General features: G+C 43.5%; 26 non-coding genes across 26 annotated transcripts; 21 read left to right on the plus strand and 5 right to left on the minus strand.

Annotated features, from left to right (window-relative positions):
* The first annotated feature begins 474 nt into the window (after nt 1–474).
* On the plus strand, nt 475–546 carry TRNAA-CGC (transfer RNA alanine (anticodon CGC)). The gene has a single exon. It is a non-coding gene; the product is annotated as a tRNA-Ala (tRNA).
* Nucleotides 547–1,020: 474 nt separating this feature from the next.
* Nucleotides 1,021–1,093, minus strand: TRNAQ-CUG (transfer RNA glutamine (anticodon CUG)). The gene has a single exon. It is a non-coding gene; the product is annotated as a tRNA-Gln (tRNA).
* A 234-nt stretch (nt 1,094–1,327) lies between these two features.
* On the plus strand, nt 1,328–1,399 carry TRNAA-UGC (transfer RNA alanine (anticodon UGC)). Its single transcript has one exon. It is a non-coding gene; the product is annotated as a tRNA-Ala (tRNA).
* A 502-nt stretch (nt 1,400–1,901) lies between these two features.
* Nucleotides 1,902–1,973, plus strand: TRNAA-CGC (transfer RNA alanine (anticodon CGC)). The gene has a single exon. It is a non-coding gene; the product is annotated as a tRNA-Ala (tRNA).
* A 782-nt stretch (nt 1,974–2,755) lies between these two features.
* On the plus strand, nt 2,756–2,827 carry TRNAA-UGC (transfer RNA alanine (anticodon UGC)). The gene has a single exon. It is a non-coding gene; the product is annotated as a tRNA-Ala (tRNA).
* A 502-nt stretch (nt 2,828–3,329) lies between these two features.
* On the plus strand, nt 3,330–3,401 carry TRNAA-CGC (transfer RNA alanine (anticodon CGC)). The gene has a single exon. It is a non-coding gene; the product is annotated as a tRNA-Ala (tRNA).
* Nucleotides 3,402–4,184: 783 nt separating this feature from the next.
* On the plus strand, nt 4,185–4,256 carry TRNAA-UGC (transfer RNA alanine (anticodon UGC)). Its single transcript has one exon. It is a non-coding gene; the product is annotated as a tRNA-Ala (tRNA).
* A 502-nt stretch (nt 4,257–4,758) lies between these two features.
* Nucleotides 4,759–4,830, plus strand: TRNAA-CGC (transfer RNA alanine (anticodon CGC)). Its single transcript has one exon. It is a non-coding gene; the product is annotated as a tRNA-Ala (tRNA).
* A 474-nt stretch (nt 4,831–5,304) lies between these two features.
* TRNAR-CCG (transfer RNA arginine (anticodon CCG)) lies at nt 5,305–5,377 on the minus strand. Its single transcript has one exon. It is a non-coding gene; the product is annotated as a tRNA-Arg (tRNA).
* A 196-nt stretch (nt 5,378–5,573) lies between these two features.
* Nucleotides 5,574–5,645, plus strand: TRNAA-UGC (transfer RNA alanine (anticodon UGC)). Its single transcript has one exon. It is a non-coding gene; the product is annotated as a tRNA-Ala (tRNA).
* Nucleotides 5,646–6,147: 502 nt separating this feature from the next.
* TRNAA-CGC (transfer RNA alanine (anticodon CGC)) lies at nt 6,148–6,219 on the plus strand. The gene has a single exon. It is a non-coding gene; the product is annotated as a tRNA-Ala (tRNA).
* Nucleotides 6,220–7,002: 783 nt separating this feature from the next.
* Nucleotides 7,003–7,074, plus strand: TRNAA-UGC (transfer RNA alanine (anticodon UGC)). The gene has a single exon. It is a non-coding gene; the product is annotated as a tRNA-Ala (tRNA).
* Nucleotides 7,075–7,576: 502 nt separating this feature from the next.
* TRNAA-CGC (transfer RNA alanine (anticodon CGC)) lies at nt 7,577–7,648 on the plus strand. The gene has a single exon. It is a non-coding gene; the product is annotated as a tRNA-Ala (tRNA).
* A 474-nt stretch (nt 7,649–8,122) lies between these two features.
* On the minus strand, nt 8,123–8,195 carry TRNAR-CCG (transfer RNA arginine (anticodon CCG)). The gene has a single exon. It is a non-coding gene; the product is annotated as a tRNA-Arg (tRNA).
* A 196-nt stretch (nt 8,196–8,391) lies between these two features.
* Nucleotides 8,392–8,463, plus strand: TRNAA-UGC (transfer RNA alanine (anticodon UGC)). Its single transcript has one exon. It is a non-coding gene; the product is annotated as a tRNA-Ala (tRNA).
* A 502-nt stretch (nt 8,464–8,965) lies between these two features.
* TRNAA-CGC (transfer RNA alanine (anticodon CGC)) lies at nt 8,966–9,037 on the plus strand. The gene has a single exon. It is a non-coding gene; the product is annotated as a tRNA-Ala (tRNA).
* Nucleotides 9,038–9,819: 782 nt separating this feature from the next.
* Nucleotides 9,820–9,891, plus strand: TRNAA-UGC (transfer RNA alanine (anticodon UGC)). Its single transcript has one exon. It is a non-coding gene; the product is annotated as a tRNA-Ala (tRNA).
* Nucleotides 9,892–10,393: 502 nt separating this feature from the next.
* Nucleotides 10,394–10,465, plus strand: TRNAA-CGC (transfer RNA alanine (anticodon CGC)). The gene has a single exon. It is a non-coding gene; the product is annotated as a tRNA-Ala (tRNA).
* A 782-nt stretch (nt 10,466–11,247) lies between these two features.
* On the plus strand, nt 11,248–11,319 carry TRNAA-UGC (transfer RNA alanine (anticodon UGC)). Its single transcript has one exon. It is a non-coding gene; the product is annotated as a tRNA-Ala (tRNA).
* Nucleotides 11,320–11,821: 502 nt separating this feature from the next.
* TRNAA-CGC (transfer RNA alanine (anticodon CGC)) lies at nt 11,822–11,893 on the plus strand. Its single transcript has one exon. It is a non-coding gene; the product is annotated as a tRNA-Ala (tRNA).
* A 474-nt stretch (nt 11,894–12,367) lies between these two features.
* On the minus strand, nt 12,368–12,440 carry TRNAR-CCG (transfer RNA arginine (anticodon CCG)). Its single transcript has one exon. It is a non-coding gene; the product is annotated as a tRNA-Arg (tRNA).
* A 774-nt stretch (nt 12,441–13,214) lies between these two features.
* Nucleotides 13,215–13,286, plus strand: TRNAA-CGC (transfer RNA alanine (anticodon CGC)). The gene has a single exon. It is a non-coding gene; the product is annotated as a tRNA-Ala (tRNA).
* A 474-nt stretch (nt 13,287–13,760) lies between these two features.
* On the minus strand, nt 13,761–13,833 carry TRNAQ-CUG (transfer RNA glutamine (anticodon CUG)). The gene has a single exon. It is a non-coding gene; the product is annotated as a tRNA-Gln (tRNA).
* A 235-nt stretch (nt 13,834–14,068) lies between these two features.
* Nucleotides 14,069–14,140, plus strand: TRNAA-CGC (transfer RNA alanine (anticodon CGC)). Its single transcript has one exon. It is a non-coding gene; the product is annotated as a tRNA-Ala (tRNA).
* Nucleotides 14,141–14,776: 636 nt separating this feature from the next.
* TRNAA-UGC (transfer RNA alanine (anticodon UGC)) lies at nt 14,777–14,848 on the plus strand. Its single transcript has one exon. It is a non-coding gene; the product is annotated as a tRNA-Ala (tRNA).
* A 794-nt stretch (nt 14,849–15,642) lies between these two features.
* On the plus strand, nt 15,643–15,714 carry TRNAA-CGC (transfer RNA alanine (anticodon CGC)). Its single transcript has one exon. It is a non-coding gene; the product is annotated as a tRNA-Ala (tRNA).
* Nucleotides 15,715–16,298: the final 584 nt, after the last annotated feature.

A 16,298-nucleotide genomic window follows, 5' to 3' on the forward strand; every position in this document is an offset into this window, starting at 1 on the left:
TATCCTCAAAAAAGGTTGAATTCCAAGATCAATTGGCTGTGTCCATGTCCCTGTAATAGGGGTGCACATTAACGCTCGAAAATATTACCCTATATGAAGGATACCTTAGGATGAATTTGTGGTGATTTCTGAATCATGCTATTTGTATAACTCACGATGAACACAGTGATCAAATGGTTTACTTAAACATCTGGAGATGATAACAAATATTTACAAGTATCCAGAACACTTTTATTTCCGAAGATAATACTTCGAAAAATAAATTATTAAAAAACATTCGAGTATCCATCCACATGTATGCTTTTTATTTCTATTTGTTTCAAAGCAATACATTTTGCTTGGACTCTGCAAACTCGATGGGTACAGGGCCCAGGGCCAACAGGAGAGTGAGTGGGGTGACAAGGGAGAGGAAGAAGCTGATGACGAAGTTTCAGCCCATACCTGGATGGAACTGCGCCCAGTTAGCACCAGAATGGGGATGTAGCTCAGTGGTAGAGCGCACGCTTCGCATGTGTGACGCCCTGGGTTCAATCCCCGGCATCTCCATGAGATGACCTTTTGCCAGTTGCCAATTTTACTCAAAGGAATATGCGTGGTCTGGACAAAACGCTTGTTTGCAATCGTTATGGTTGCTGAGCACAGATCCAATAGCCCAACATTTCATATGGTGAGCAGCACTACAATCAAAGTTGGAGTCGATAAGAGTTGACAATTTTTTGGAAATTAGCAAGGTTATTAGACTTGATATCGTAGGATGGACATCCAAATTCGAGGAGTGCGTGGAAGAAGCCGAGATAAAAGTGTTGTGACCTGCCGAGTGTTGGTCGAACGCATTGGGTGAGACAAAATCAGTCTGGAGTCCTCATCGTTGAAGGATATCTCATCAAGCAGAATTATATCAGGATACTTGGGAAATTTTCTTGAAAATAGGGGAGATAAATTATGCCAAGGTAATTGAATGGAAATCAAATTGTGATTTGAATAAGAAAGATGATCGTTGAATTTTTGCCAAAACACAAAAGACCCAGATGGGACTCGAACCCACAATCCCCAGCTCCAGAAGCTGGTGCCTTATCCATTAGGCCACTGGACCATTTCTTTCGATTCGTGTGTTTTTTGTGATGACCCTAATGTGGATGAGATGTCACTTTAATGGTCCGCGGAAGTTGCCCCGGTAATACTTGCTTCCAAGTTCCGCTATCTAACAACCGGGAAAAGTAACAGATCTGCGAGATTTCCGGGTAGATTCTTCAACTCAGGCCATGACTCCGATAGCCCCCTTACACAACGAGGTCACGTTACTGGGTTCAGACGGTGCCAGTGTGGTGGGGATGTAGCTCAGTGGTTGAGCGCACGCTTTGCATGTGTGAGGCCCCGGGTTCAATCCCCGGCATCTCCATGTTGTAAGCTTTCATTTTATTCCATTATCCTCAAAAAAGGTTGAATTCCAAGATCAATTGGCTGTGTCCATGTCCCTGTAATAGGGGTGCACATTAACGCTCGAAAATATTACCCTATATGAAGGATACCTTAGGACGAATTTGTGGTGATTTCTGGATCATGCTATTTGTATAACTCACGATGAACACAGTGATAACATGGTTTACTTAAACATCTGGAGATGATAACAAATATTTACAAGTATCCAGAACACTTTTATTTCCGAAGTTAATACTTCGAAGAATAAATACATTGAGAAAGCATTAGAGTATCCATCCACATGTATGCTTTTTATTTCTATTTGTTTCAAAGCAATACATTTTGCTTGGACTCTGCAGACTCGATGGGTACAGGGCCCAGGGCCAACAGGAGAGTGAGTGGGGTGACAAGGGAGAGGAAGAAGCTGATGACGAAGTTTCAGCCCATACCTGGATGGAACTGCGCCCAGTTAGCACCAGAATGGGGATGTAGCTCAGTGGTAGAGCGCACGCTTCGCATGTGTGAGGCCCCGGGTTCAATCCCCGGCATCTCCATGAGATGACATTTTGCCAGTTGCCAATTTTACTCAAAGGAATATGCGTGGTCTGGACAAAACGCTTGTTTGCAATCGTTATGGTTGCTGAGCACAGATCCAATAGCCCAACATTTCATATGGTGAGCAGCACTAAAATCAAAGTTGGAGTCGAAAGGAGTTGACAAATTTTTGGAAATTAGCAAGGTTATTAGAATTGATATCGTAGGATGGACATCCAAATTCGAGGAGTGCGTGGAAGAAGCCGAGAGAAAAGTGTTGTGACCTGCCGAGTGTTGTTCGAACGCATTGGGTGAGACAAAATCAGTCTGGAGTCCTCATCGTTGAAGGATATCTCAACAAGCAGAATTATATCAGGATACTTGGGACATTTTCTTGAAAATAGGGGAGGTAAATTATGCCAAGGTAATTGAATGGAAATCAAATTGTGATTTGAATAAGAATGATGATCGTTGAATTTTTACCAAAACATAAAAGACCCAGATTGGACTCGAACCCACAATCCCCAGTTCCGGAAGATGGTGCCTTATCCATTAGGCCACTGGGCCATTTCTTTCGAGTCGTGTGTTTTTTGTGATGACCCCTAATGTGGATGAGATGTCACTTTAATGGTCCGCGGAAGTTGCCCCGTTAATACTTGCTTCCAAGTTCCGCTATCTAACAACCGGGAAAAGTAACAGATCTGCGAGATTTCCGAGTAGATTCTTCAACTCAGGCCATGACTCCGATAGCCCCCTTACACAACGAGGTCACGTTACTGGCTTCAGACTGTGCTAGTGTGGTGGGGATGTAGCTCAGTGGTAGAGCGCACGCTTTGCATGTGTGAGGCCCCGGGTTCAATCCCCGGCATCTCCATGTTGTAAGCTTTCATTTTATTCCATTATCCTCAAAAAAGGTTGAATTCCAAGATCAATTGGCTGTGTCCATGTCCCTGTAATAGGGGTGCACATTAACGCTCGAAAATATTACCCTATATGAAGGATACCTTAGGATGAATTTGTGGTGATTTCTGGATCATGCTATTTGTATAACTCACGATGAACACAATGATCAAATGGTTTACTTAAACATCTGGAGATGATAACAAATATTTACAAGTATCCAGAACACTTTTATTTCCGAAGTTAATACTTCGAAGAATAAATAAATTGAGAAAGCATTAGAGTATCCATCCACATTTATGCTTGTTATTTATTTTAGTTTCAAAGCAATACATTTTGCTTGGACTCTGCAGACTCGATGGGTACAGGGCCCAGGGCCAACAGGAGAGTGAGTGGGGTGACAAGGGAGAGGAAGAAGCTGATGACGAAGTTTCAGCCCATACCTGGATGGAACTGCGCCCAGGTAGCACCAGGATGGGGATGTAGCTCAGTGGTAGAGCGCACGCTTCGCATGTGTGAGGCCCCGGGTTCAATCCCCGGCATCTCCATGAGATGACATTTTGCCAGTTGCCAATTTTACTCAAAGGAATATGCGTGGTCTGGACAAAACGCTTGTTTGCAATCGTTATGGTTGCTGAGCACAGATCCAATAGCACAACATTTCATATGGTGAGCAGCACTGCAATCAAAGTTGGAGTCGATAAGAGTTGACAATTTTTTGGAAATTAGCAAGGTTATTAGACTTGATATCGTAGGATGGACATCGAAATTCGAGGAGTGCGTGGAAGAAGCCGAGAGAAAAGTGTTGTGACCTGCCGAGTGTTGGTCGAACGCATTGGGTGAGACAAAATCAGTCTGGAGTCCTCATCGTTGAAGGATATCTCAACAAGCAGAATTATATCAGGATACTTGGGAAATTTTCTTGAAAATAGGGGAGGTAAATTATGCCAAGGTAATTGAATGGAAATCAAATTGTGATTTGAATAAGAATGATGATCGTTGAATTTTTACCAAAACATAAAAGACCCAGATTGGACTCGAACCCACAATCCCCAGGTCCGGAAGATGGTGCCTTATCCATTAGGCCACTGGGCCATTTCTTTCGAGTCGTGTGTATTTTTGTGATGACCCCTAATGTGGATGAGATGTCACTTTAATGGTCCGCGGAAGTTGCCCCGTTAATACTTGCTTCCAAGTTCCGCTATCTAACAACCGGGAAAAGTAACAGATCTGCGAGATTTCCGAGTAGATTCTTCAACTCAGGCCATGACTCCGATAGCCCCCTTACACAACGAGGTCACGTTACTGGGTTCAGACTGTGCCAGTGTGGTGGGGATGTAGCTCAGTGGTAGAGCGCACGCTTTGCATGTGTGAGGCCCCGGGTTCAATCCCCGGCATCTCCATGTTGTAAGCTTTCATTTTATTCCATTATCCTCAAAAAAGGTTGAATTCCAAGATCAATTGGCTGTGTCCATGTCCCTGTAATAGGGGTGCACATTAACGCTCGAAAATATTACCCTATATGAAGGATACCTTAGGATGAATTTGTGGTGATTTCTGGATCATGCTATTTGTATAACTCACGATGAACACAATGATCAAATGGTTTACTTAAACATCTGGAGATGATAACAAATATTTACAAGTATCCAGAACACTTTTATTTCCGAAGTTAATACTTCGAAGAATAAATAAATTGAGAAAGCATTAGAGTATCCATCCACATTTATGCTTGTTATTTATTTTAGTTTCAAAGCAATACATTTTGCTTGGACTCTGCAGACTCGATGGGTACAGGGCCCAGGGCCAACAGGAGAGTGAGTGGGGTGACAAGGGAGAGGAAGAAGCTGATGACGAAGTTTCAGCCCATACCTGGATGGAACTGCGCCCAGGTAGCACCAGGATGGGGATGTAGCTCAGTGGTAGAGCGCACGCTTCGCATGTGTGAGGCCCCGGGTTCAATCCCCGGCATCTCCATGAGATGATATTTTGCCAGTTGCCAATTTTACTCAAAGGAATATGCGTGGTCTGGACAAAACGCTTGTTTGCAATCGTTATGGTTGCTGAGCACAGATCCAATAGCCCAACATTTCATATGGTGAGCAGCACTGCAATCAAAGTTGGAGTCGATAAGAGTTGACAATTTTTTGGAAATTAGCAAGGTTATTAGACTTGATATCGTAGGATGGACATCGAAATTCGAGGAGTGCGTGGAAGAAACCGAGAGAAAAGTGTTGTGACCTGCCGAGTGTTGGTCGAACGCATTGGGTGAGACAAAATCAGTCTGGAGTCCTCATCGTTGAAGGATATCTCAACAAGCAGAATTATATCAGGATACTTGGGAAATTTTCTTGAAAATAGGGGAGGTAAATTATGCCAAGGTAATTGAATGGAAATCAAATTGTGATTTGAATAAGAAAGATGATCGTTGAATTTTTACCAAAACACAAAAGACCCAGATGGGACTCGAACCCACAATCCCCAGCTCCGGAAGCTGGTGCCTTATCCATTAGGCCACTGGGCCATTTCTTGAGATGTCACTTTAATGGTCCGCGGAAGTTGCCCCGGCAATACTTGCTTCCAAGTTCCGCTATCTAACAACCGGGAAAAGTAACAGATCTGCGAGATTTCCGAGTAGATTCTTCAACTCAGGCCATGACTCCGATAGCCCCCTTACACAACGAGGTCACGTTACTGGGTTCAGACGGTGCCAGTGTGGTGGGGATGTAGCTCAGTGGTTGAGCGCACGCTTTGCATGTGTGAGGCCCCGGGTTCAATCCCCGGCATCTCCATGTTGTAAGCTTTCATTTTATTCCATTATCCTCAAAAAAGGTTGAATTCCAAGATCAATTGGCTGTGTCCATGTCCCTGTAATAGGGGTGCACATTAACGCTCGAAAATATTACCCTATATGAAGGATATCTTAGGACGAATTTGTGGTGATTTCTGGATCATGCTATTTGTATAACTCACGATGAACACAGTGATAACATGGTTTACTTAAACATCTGGAGATGATAACAAATATTTACAAGTATCCAGAACACTTTTATTTCCGAAGTTAATACTTCGAAGAATAAATACATTGAGAAAGCATTAGAGTATCCATCCACATGTATGCTTTTTATTTCTATTTGTTTCAAAGCAATACATTTTGCTTGGACTCTGCAGACTCGATGGGTACAGGGCCCAGGGCCAACAGGAGAGTGAGTGGGGTGACAAGGGAGAGGAAGAAGCTGATGACGAAGTTTCAGCCCATACCTGGATGGAACTGCGCCCAGTTAGCACCAGAATGGGGATGTAGCTCAGTGGTAGAGCGCACGCTTCGCATGTGTGAGGCCCCGGGTTCAATCCCCGGCATCTCCATGAGATGACATTTTGCCAGTTGCCAATTTTACTCAAAGGAATATGCGTGGTCTGGACAAAACGCTTGTTTGCAATCGTTATGGTTGCTGAGCACAGATCCAATAGCCCAACATTTCATATGGTGAGCAGCACTAAAATCAAAGTTGGAGTCGAAAGGAGTTGACAAATTTTTGGAAATTAGCAAGGTTATTAGAATTGATATCGTAGGATGGACATCCAAATTCGAGGAGTGCGTGGAAGAAGCCGAGAGAAAAGTGTTGTGACCTGCCGAGTGTTGTTCGAACGCATTGGGTGAGACAAAATCAGTCTGGAGTCCTCATCGTTGAAGGATATCTCAACAAGCAGAATTATATCAGGATACTTGGGACATTTTCTTGAAAATAGGGGAGGTAAATTATGCCAAGGTAATTGAATGGAAATCAAATTGTGATTTGAATAAGAATGATGATCGTTGAATTTTTACCAAAACATAAAAGACCCAGATTGGACTCGAACCCACAATCCCCAGGTCCGGAAGATGGTGCCTTATCCATTAGGCCACTGGGCCATTTCTTTCGAGTCGTGTGTATTTTTGTGATGACCCCTAATGTGGATGAGATGTCACTTTAATGGTCCGCGGAAGTTGCCCCGTTAATACTTGCTTCCAAGTTCCGCTATCTAACAACCGGGAAAAGTAACAGATCTGCGAGATTTCCGAGTAGATTCTTCAACTCAGGCCATGACTCCGATAGCCCCCTTACACAACGAGGTCACGTTACTGGGTTCAGACTGTGCCAGTGTGGTGGGGATGTAGCTCAGTGGTAGAGCGCACGCTTTGCATGTGTGAGGCCCCGGGTTCAATCCCCGGCATCTCCATGTTGTAAGCTTTCATTTTATTCCATTATCCTCAAAAAAGGTTGAATTCCAAGATCAATTGGCTGTGTCCATGTCCCTGTAATAGGGGTGCACATTAACGCTCGAAAATATTACCCTATATGAAGGATACCTTAGGATGAATTTGTGGTGATTTCTGGATCATGCTATTTGTATAACTCACGATGAACACAATGATCAAATGGTTTACTTAAACATCTGGAGATGATAACAAATATTTACAAGTATCCAGAACACTTTTATTTCCGAAGTTAATACTTCGAAGAATAAATAAATTGAGAAAGCATTAGAGTATCCATCCACATTTATGCTTGTTATTTATTTTAGTTTCAAAGCAATACATTTTGCTTGGACTCTGCAGACTCGATGGGTACAGGGCCCAGGGCCAACAGGAGAGTGAGTGGGGTGACAAGGGAGAGGAAGAAGCTGATGACGAAGTTTCAGCCCATACCTGGATGGAACTGCGCCCAGGTAGCACCAGGATGGGGATGTAGCTCAGTGGTAGAGCGCACGCTTCGCATGTGTGAGGCCCCGGGTTCAATCCCCGGCATCTCCATGAGATGATATTTTGCCAGTTGCCAATTTTACTCAAAGGAATATGCGTGGTCTGGACAAAACGCTTGTTTGCAATCGTTATGGTTGCTGAGCACAGATCCAATAGCCCAACATTTCATATGGTGAGCAGCACTGCAATCAAAGTTGGAGTCGATAAGAGTTGACAATTTTTTGGAAATTAGCAAGGTTATTAGACTTGATATCGTAGGATGGACATCGAAATTCGAGGAGTGCGTGGAAGAAACCGAGAGAAAAGTGTTGTGACCTGCCGAGTGTTGGTCGAACGCATTGGGTGAGACAAAATCAGTCTGGAGTCCTCATCGTTGAAGGATATCTCAACAAGCAGAATTATATCAGGATACTTGGGAAATTTTCTTGAAAATAGGGGAGGTAAATTATGCCAAGGTAATTGAATGGAAATCAAATTGTGATTTGAATAAGAAAGATGATCGTTGAATTTTTACCAAAACACAAAAGACCCAGATGGGACTCGAACCCACAATCCCCAGCTCCGGAAGCTGGTGCCTTATCCATTAGGCCACTGGGCCATTTCTTGAGATGTCACTTTAATGGTCCGCGGAAGTTGCCCCGGCAATACTTGCTTCCAAGTTCCGCTATCTAACAACCGGGAAAAGTAACAGATCTGCGAGATTTCCGAGTAGATTCTTCAACTCAGGCCATGACTCCGATAGCCCCCTTACACAACGAGGTCACGTTACTGGGTTCAGACGGTGCCAGTGTGGTGGGGATGTAGCTCAGTGGTTGAGCGCACGCTTTGCATGTGTGAGGCCCCGGGTTCAATCCCCGGCATCTCCATGTTGTAAGCTTTCATTTTATTCCATTATCCTCAAAAAAGGTTGAATTCCAAGATCAATTGGCTGTGTCCATGTCCCTGTAATAGGGGTGCACATTAACGCTCGAAAATATTACCCTATATGAAGGATATCTTAGGACGAATTTGTGGTGATTTCTGGATCATGCTATTTGTATAACTCACGATGAACACAGTGATAACATGGTTTACTTAAACATCTGGAGATGATAACAAATATTTACAAGTATCCAGAACACTTTTATTTCCGAAGTTAATACTTCGAAGAATAAATACATTGAGAAAGCATTAGAGTATCCATCCACATGTATGCTTTTTATTTCTATTTGTTTCAAAGCAATACATTTTGCTTGGACTCTGCAGACTCGATGGGTACAGGGCCCAGGGCCAACAGGAGAGTGAGTGGGGTGACAAGGGAGAGGAAGAAGCTGATGACGAAGTTTCAGCCCATACCTGGATGGAACTGCGCCCAGTTAGCACCAGAATGGGGATGTAGCTCAGTGGTAGAGCGCACGCTTCGCATGTGTGAGGCCCCGGGTTCAATCCCCGGCATCTCCATGAGATGACATTTTGCCAGTTGCCAATTTTACTCAAAGGAATATGCGTGGTCTGGACAAAACGCTTGTTTGCAATCGTTATGGTTGCTGAGCACAGATCCAATAGCCCAACATTTCATATGGTGAGCAGCACTAAAATCAAAGTTGGAGTCGAAAGGAGTTGACAAATTTTTGGAAATTAGCAAGGTTATTAGAATTGATATCGTAGGATGGACATCCAAATTCGAGGAGTGCGTGGAAGAAGCCGAGAGAAAAGTGTTGTGACCTGCCGAGTGTTGTTCGAACGCATTGGGTGAGACAAAATCAGTCTGGAGTCCTCATCGTTGAAGGATATCTCAACAAGCAGAATTATATCAGGATACTTGGGACATTTTCTTGAAAATAGGGGAGGTAAATTATGCCAAGGTAATTGAATGGAAATCAAATTGTGATTTGAATAAGAATGATGATCGTTGAATTTTTACCAAAACATAAAAGACCCAGATTGGACTCGAACCCACAATCCCCAGTTCCGGAAGATGGTGCCTTATCCATTAGGCCACTGGGCCATTTCTTTCGAGTCGTGTGTTTTTTGTGATGACCCCTAATGTGGATGAGATGTCACTTTAATGGTCCGCGGAAGTTGCCCCGTTAATACTTGCTTCCAAGTTCCGCTATCTAACAACCGGGAAAAGTAACAGATCTGCGAGATTTCCGAGTAGATTCTTCAACTCAGGCCATGACTCCGATAGCCCCCTTACACAACGAGGTCACGTTACTGGGTTCAGACGGTGCCAGTGTGGTGGGGATGTAGCTCAGTGGTAGAGTGCACGCTTTGCATGTGTGAGGCCCCGGGTTCAATCCCCGGCATCTCCATGTTGTAAGCTTTCATTTTATTCCATTATCCTCAAAAAAGGTTGAATTCCAAGATCAATTGGCTGTGTCCATGTCGCTGTAATAGGGGTGCACATTAACGCTCGAAAATATTACCCTATATGAAGGATACCTTAGGATGAATTTGTGGTGATTTCTGGATCATGCTATTTGTATAACTCACGATGAACACAATGATCAAATGGTTTACTTAAACATCTGGAGATGATAACAAATATTTACAAGTATCCAGAACACTTTTATTTCCGAAGTTAATACTTCGAAGAATAAATAAATTGAGAAAGCATTAGAGTATCCATCCACATTTATGCTTGTTATTTATTTTAGTTTCAAAGCAATACATTTTGCTTGGACTCTGCAGACTCGATGGGTACAGGGCCCAGGGCCAACAGGAGAGTGAGTGGGGTGACAAGGGAGAGGAAGAAGCTGATGACGAAGTTTCAGCCCATACCTGGATGGAACTGCGCCCAGGTAGCACCAGGATGGGGATGTAGCTCAGTGGTAGAGCGCACGCTTCGCATGTGTGAGGCCCCGGGTTCAATCCCCGGCATCTCCATGAGATGATATTTTGCCAGTTGCCAATTTTACTCAAAGGAATATGCGTGGTCTGGACAAAACGCTTGTTTGCAATCGTTATGGTTGCTGAGCACAGATCCAATAGCCCAACATTTCATATGGTGAGCAGCACTGCAATCAAAGTTGGAGTCGATAAGAGTTGACAATTTTTTGGAAATTAGCAAGGTTATTAGACTTGATATCGTAGGATGGACGTTGAAATTCGAGGAGTGCGTGGAAGAAGCCGAGAGAAAAGTGTTGTGACCTGCCGAGTGTTGGTCGAACGCATTGGGTGAGACAAAATCAGTCTGGAGTCCTCATCGTTGAAGGATATCTCAACAAGCAGAATTATATCAGGATACTTGGGAAATTTTCTTGAAAATAGGGGAGGTAAATTATGCCAAGGTAATTGAATGGAAATCAAATTGTGATTTGAATAAGAATGATGATCGTTGAATTTTTACCAAAACATAAAAGACCCAGATTGGACTCGAACCCACAATCCCCAGTTCCGGAAGATGGTGCCTTATCCATTAGGCCACTGGGCCATTTCTTTCGAGTCGTGTGTTTTTTGTGATGACCCCTAATGTGGATGAGATGTCACTTTAATGGTCCGCGGAAGTTGCCCCGTTAATACTTGCTTCCAAGTTCCGCTATCTAACAACCGGGAAAAGTAACAGATCTGCGAGATTTCCGAGTAGATTCTTCAACTCAGGCCATGACTCCGATAGCCCCCTTACACAACGAGGTCACGTTACTGGGTTCAGACTGTGCCAGTGTGGTGGGGATGTAGCTCAGTGGTAGAGCGCACGCTTTGCATGTGTGAGGCCCCGGGTTCAATCCCCGGCATCTCCATGTTGTAAGCTTTCATTTTATTCCATTATCCTCAAAAAAGGTTGAATTCCAAGATCAATTGGCTGTGTCCATGTCCCTGTAATAGGGGTGCACATTAACGCTCGAAAATATTACCCTATATGAAGGATACCTTAGGATGAATTTGTGGTGATTTCTGGATCATGCTATTTGTATAACTCACGATGAACACAATGATCAAATGGTTTACTTAAACATCTGGAGATGATAACAAATATTTACAAGTATCCAGAACACTTTTATTTCCGAAGTTAATACTTCGAAGAATAAATAAATTGAGAAAGCATTAGAGTATCCATCCACATTTATGCTTGTTATTTATTTTAGTTTCAAAGCAATACATTTTGCTTGGACTCTGCAGACTCGATGGGTACAGAGCCCAGGGCCAACAGGAGAGTGAGTGGGGTGACAAGGGAGAGGAAGAAGCTGATGACGAAGTTTCAGCCCATACCTGGATGGAACTGCGCCCAGTTAGCACCAGAATGGGGATGTAGCTCAGTGGTAGAGCGCACGCTTCGCATGTGTGACGCCCCGGGTTCAATCCCCGGCATCTCCATGAGATGACCTTTTGCCAGTTGCCAATTTTACTCAAAGGAATATGCGTGGTCTGGACAAAACGCTTGTTTGCAATCGTTATGGTTGCTGAGCACAGATCCAATAGCCCAACATTTCATGTGGTGAGCAGCACTACAATCAAATTTGGAGTCGATAAGAGTTGACAAATTTTTGGAAATTAGCAAGGTTATTAGACTTGATATCGTAGGATGGACATCCAAATTCGAGGAGTGCGTGGAAGAAGCCGAGAGAAAAGTGTTGTGACCTGCCGAGTGTTGTTCGAACGCATTGGGTGAGCAAAATCAGTCTGGAGTCCTCATCGTTGAAGGATATCTCAACAAGCAGAATTATATCAGGATACTTGGGAAATTTTCTTGAAAATAGGGGAGGTAGATTATGCCAAGGTAATTGAATGGAAATCAAATTGTTATTTGAATAAGACAGATGATCGTTGAATTTTTACCAAAACACAAATAGACCCAGATGGGACTCGAACCCACAATCCCCAGCTCCGGAAGCTGGTGCCTTATCCATTAGGCCACTGGGCCATTTTTTTCGAGTCGTGTGTTTTTTGTGATGACCCCTAATGTGGATGAGATGTCACTTTAAAGGTCCGCGGAAGTTGCCCTGGTAATACTTGCTTCCAAGTTCCGCTATCTAACAACCGGGAAAAGTAACAGATCTGCGAGATTTCCGAGTAGATTCTTCAACTCAGGCCATGACTCCGATAGCCCCCTTACACAACGAGGTCACGTTACTGGATTCAGACTGTGCCAGTGTGGTGGGGATGTAGCTCAGGGTTCAATCCCCGGCATCTCCATGTTGTAAACTTTCATTTTATTCCATTATCCTCAAAAAAGGTTGAATTCCAAGATCAATTGGCTGTGTCCATGTCCCTGTAATAGGGGTGCACATTAACGCTCGAAAATATTACCCTATTTGAAGGATACCTTAGGATGAATTTGTGGTGATTTCTGGATCATGCTATTTGTATAACTCACGATGAACACAGTGATCAAATGGTTTACTTAAACATCTGGAGATGATAACAAATATTTACAAGTATCCAGAACACTTTTATTTCCGAAGTTAATACTTCGAAGAATAAATAAATTGAGAAAGCATTAGAGTATCCATCCACATTTATGCTTGTTATTTATTTTAGTTTCAAAGCAATACATTTTGCTTGGACTCTGCAAACTCGATGGGTACAGGGCCCAGGGCCAACAGGAGAGTGAGTGGGGTGACAAGGGAGAGGAAGAAGCTGATGACGAAGTTTCAGCCCATACCTGGATGGAACTGCGCCCAGTTAGCACCAGAATGGGGATGTAGCTCAGTGGTAGAGCGCATGCTTCGCATGTGTGACGCCCTGGGTTCAATCCCCGGCATCTCCATGAGATGACCTTTTGCCAGTTGCCAATTTTACTCAAAGGAATATGCGTGGTCTGGACAAAACGCTTGTTTGCAATCGTTATGGTTGCTGAGCACAGATCCAATAGCCCAACATTTCATGTGGTGAGCAGCACTACAATCAAATTTGGAGTCGATAAGAGTTGACAAATTTTTGGAAATTAGCAAGGTTATTAGACTTGATATCGTAGGATGGACATCCAAATTCGAGGAGTGCGTGGAAGAAGCCGAGAGAAAAGTGTTGTGACTTGCCGAGTGTTGGTCGAACGCATTGGGTGAGACAAAATCAGTCTGGAGTCCTCATCGTTGAAGGATATCTCAACAAGCAGAATTATATCAGGATACTTGGGACATTTTCTTGAAAATAGGGGAGGTAAAGTATGCCAAGGTAATTGAATGGAAATCAAATTGTGATTTGAATAAGAAAGATGATCGTTGAATTTTTACCAAAACACAAAAGCCCCAGATGGGACTCGAACCCACAACCCCCAGCTCCAGAAGCTGGTGCCTTATCCATTAGGCCACTGGGCCATAATCATCAAGCCGTGTGTTTTTTGTGATGACCCCTAATCTGGATGAGAAGTCACTTTCATGGTCTTCTCAAGTAGCCCGGGAAATGTTTGCTTCCAAGTGCCGCTATCTAACAACCGGTATAAAGAACAGATCTGCGAGATTTCCGAGTAGATTCTTCAACTCAGGCCATGACCCCGATAGCCCCCTTACACAACGAGGTCACGTTACTGGGTTCAGAGTAGGCTAATGTGGTGGGGATGTAGCTCAGTGGTAGAGCGCACGCTTCGCATGTGTGAGGCCCTGGGTTCAATCCCCGGCATCTCCACGTGGTGACATTTTGCCAGTGCAAAAATTTACACAAAAGTAATATGCGAGGCCTGGACAAAATGCTCCTTGTTTTCATTCTTTATGGTTGCAGAGCACAGATCCAGAAGCCCAACATGTCATACGGTCAACAATAAACAGCACTGCAAACAAAGTTGTAGTATATAAGAGTTAACATATTTATAGAAATTAGAAACGTTATTAGATTTGATATCGCAGCATGGACTTCCAAATTCGAACAGTGCGTGGATGAAGCCGATACTTCAGCAGTTTTTTCTTGCTGTGGATGTCCCACCTGATGACGATTTGCTTGTGTTGCGATCGAAACGTAGTGATCAAATGGTTTACTTCAACATTTAGAGATGAAAACAAGTGCTTAAGTATCCAGAACTTTTATTTCCGAATTAAATGTGAAGAATAAATTAATTGGAATAGCATTATAGTATCCATCCACTTGTATTCTTGTTATTTATTTTTGTTTCAAAGAAATACATTTTGCTCGAACTCTGTGCAGACTGGATGGGTACAGGGCCCAGGGCCAACAAGAGAGTGAGTGGGGTGACAAGGGAGAGGAAAAAGCTGCTGACGAAGTTTCACTCCGTACCTGGATGGAACTGCGCCCAGTAAAAGCCAGAATGGGGATGTAGCTCAGTGGTAGAGCGCACGCTTTGCATGTGTGAGGCCCCGGGTTCAATCCCCGGCATCTCCACGAAGAGACATTTTGCCAGTGGCCAATTTTATTCGACGGAATATGCCTGGCCTGGACAAAACGCCTCCTTGTTTTCATTAATTATGGTTGTGGAGCACAGATCCAGAAGCCCAACGTATCACACGGTCAGCAATGAACTGCACGACAATCAAAGTTGTTGTCGTTAAGAGTTAACATATTGATAGAAATTAGAAATGCTATGAGACTTGATATCGTAGCATGACGTCAAAATTCGGGCAGTGCGTGGAAGAAGCCGAGAGAAAAGTGTTGTGACCTGCCAAGTGGTGGTTGAACAGATTGGGTGAGATAAAAATCAGTCTGGAGTCCTCTTCGTTGAAGGATAACTCAACGATCGGAATTATATCAGGATACTTGGAATTTTTTCTTTAGAAGAGTAGAGATCAATTATGCCTAGGTAATTGAATGGGAAATCAACTTGTAATTTGAAGAAGAAAGATGATTGTTGAATTTTGACCAAAACACAAAAGACCCAGCTGGGAATCGAATCCACAATCCCCAGCTCCAGAAGCTGGTGCCTGATCCATTAGGCCACTGGACCATATTCATCAAGCCGTGTGTTTTTTGTGATGACCCCTAATCTGGATGAGATGTCACTTTCATGGTCTTCTCAAGTAGCCCGGGAAATGCTTGCTTCCAAGTGCTGCTATCTAACAACCGGTATAAAGAACAGATCTGCGAGATTTCCGAGTAGATTCTTCAACTCAGGCCATGACCCCGATAGCCCCCTTACACAAGGAGGTCACGTTACTGGGTTCAGAGTGGGCTAGTGTGGTGGGGATGTAGCTCAGTGATAGAGTGCACGCTTCGCATGTGTGAGGCCCCGGGTTCAATCCCCGGCATCTCCACGTGGTGACATTTTGCCAGTGCAAAAATTTACACAAAAGGAATATGCGAGGCCTGGACAAAATGCTCCTGGTTTTCATTCTTTATGGTTGCAGAGCACAGATCCAGATGCCCTACATGTCATACGGTCATCAATAAACAGCACAACAATCAAAGTTGTAGTCGATAAGAGTTAACATATTTATAGAAGTTAGAAAGGCTATTACACTTGATATCGTAGGATGGACTTCCAAATTCGAGCAGTGTGTGGAAGAGGCTGAGAAAAATATGTTGAGACCTGCCGATTGGTGGTCGAACGGAGTGGGTGAGACGAAAATCAGTCTGGAGTCCTCATCGCTGCAGGATAACTCAACGAGCGGAATAATATCATGATACTTGGGAAATTTTCTTTAAAAGAGGAGAGGTCAATTATGCCTAGGTAATTGAATGGGAAATGAACTTGTCATTTCAAGAAGAAAGATGATCGTTGAATTTTTGCCAAAACACAACAGACCCAGATGGCACTTCGAACCCACAATCTCCAGCTCTGGAAGCTGGTGCTTTATCCATTAGGCCACTGGGCCATATTCATCTAGCCGTGTGTTTT

Source organism: Petromyzon marinus, chromosome 37 (genome assembly GCF_048934315.1).
Source record: "Petromyzon marinus isolate PM22_M1 ecotype Great Lakes invasive population chromosome 37, UKy_Petmar_22M1.pri1.0, whole genome shotgun sequence".
NCBI lineage: Eukaryota > Metazoa > Chordata > Hyperoartia > Petromyzontiformes > Petromyzontidae > Petromyzon > Petromyzon marinus.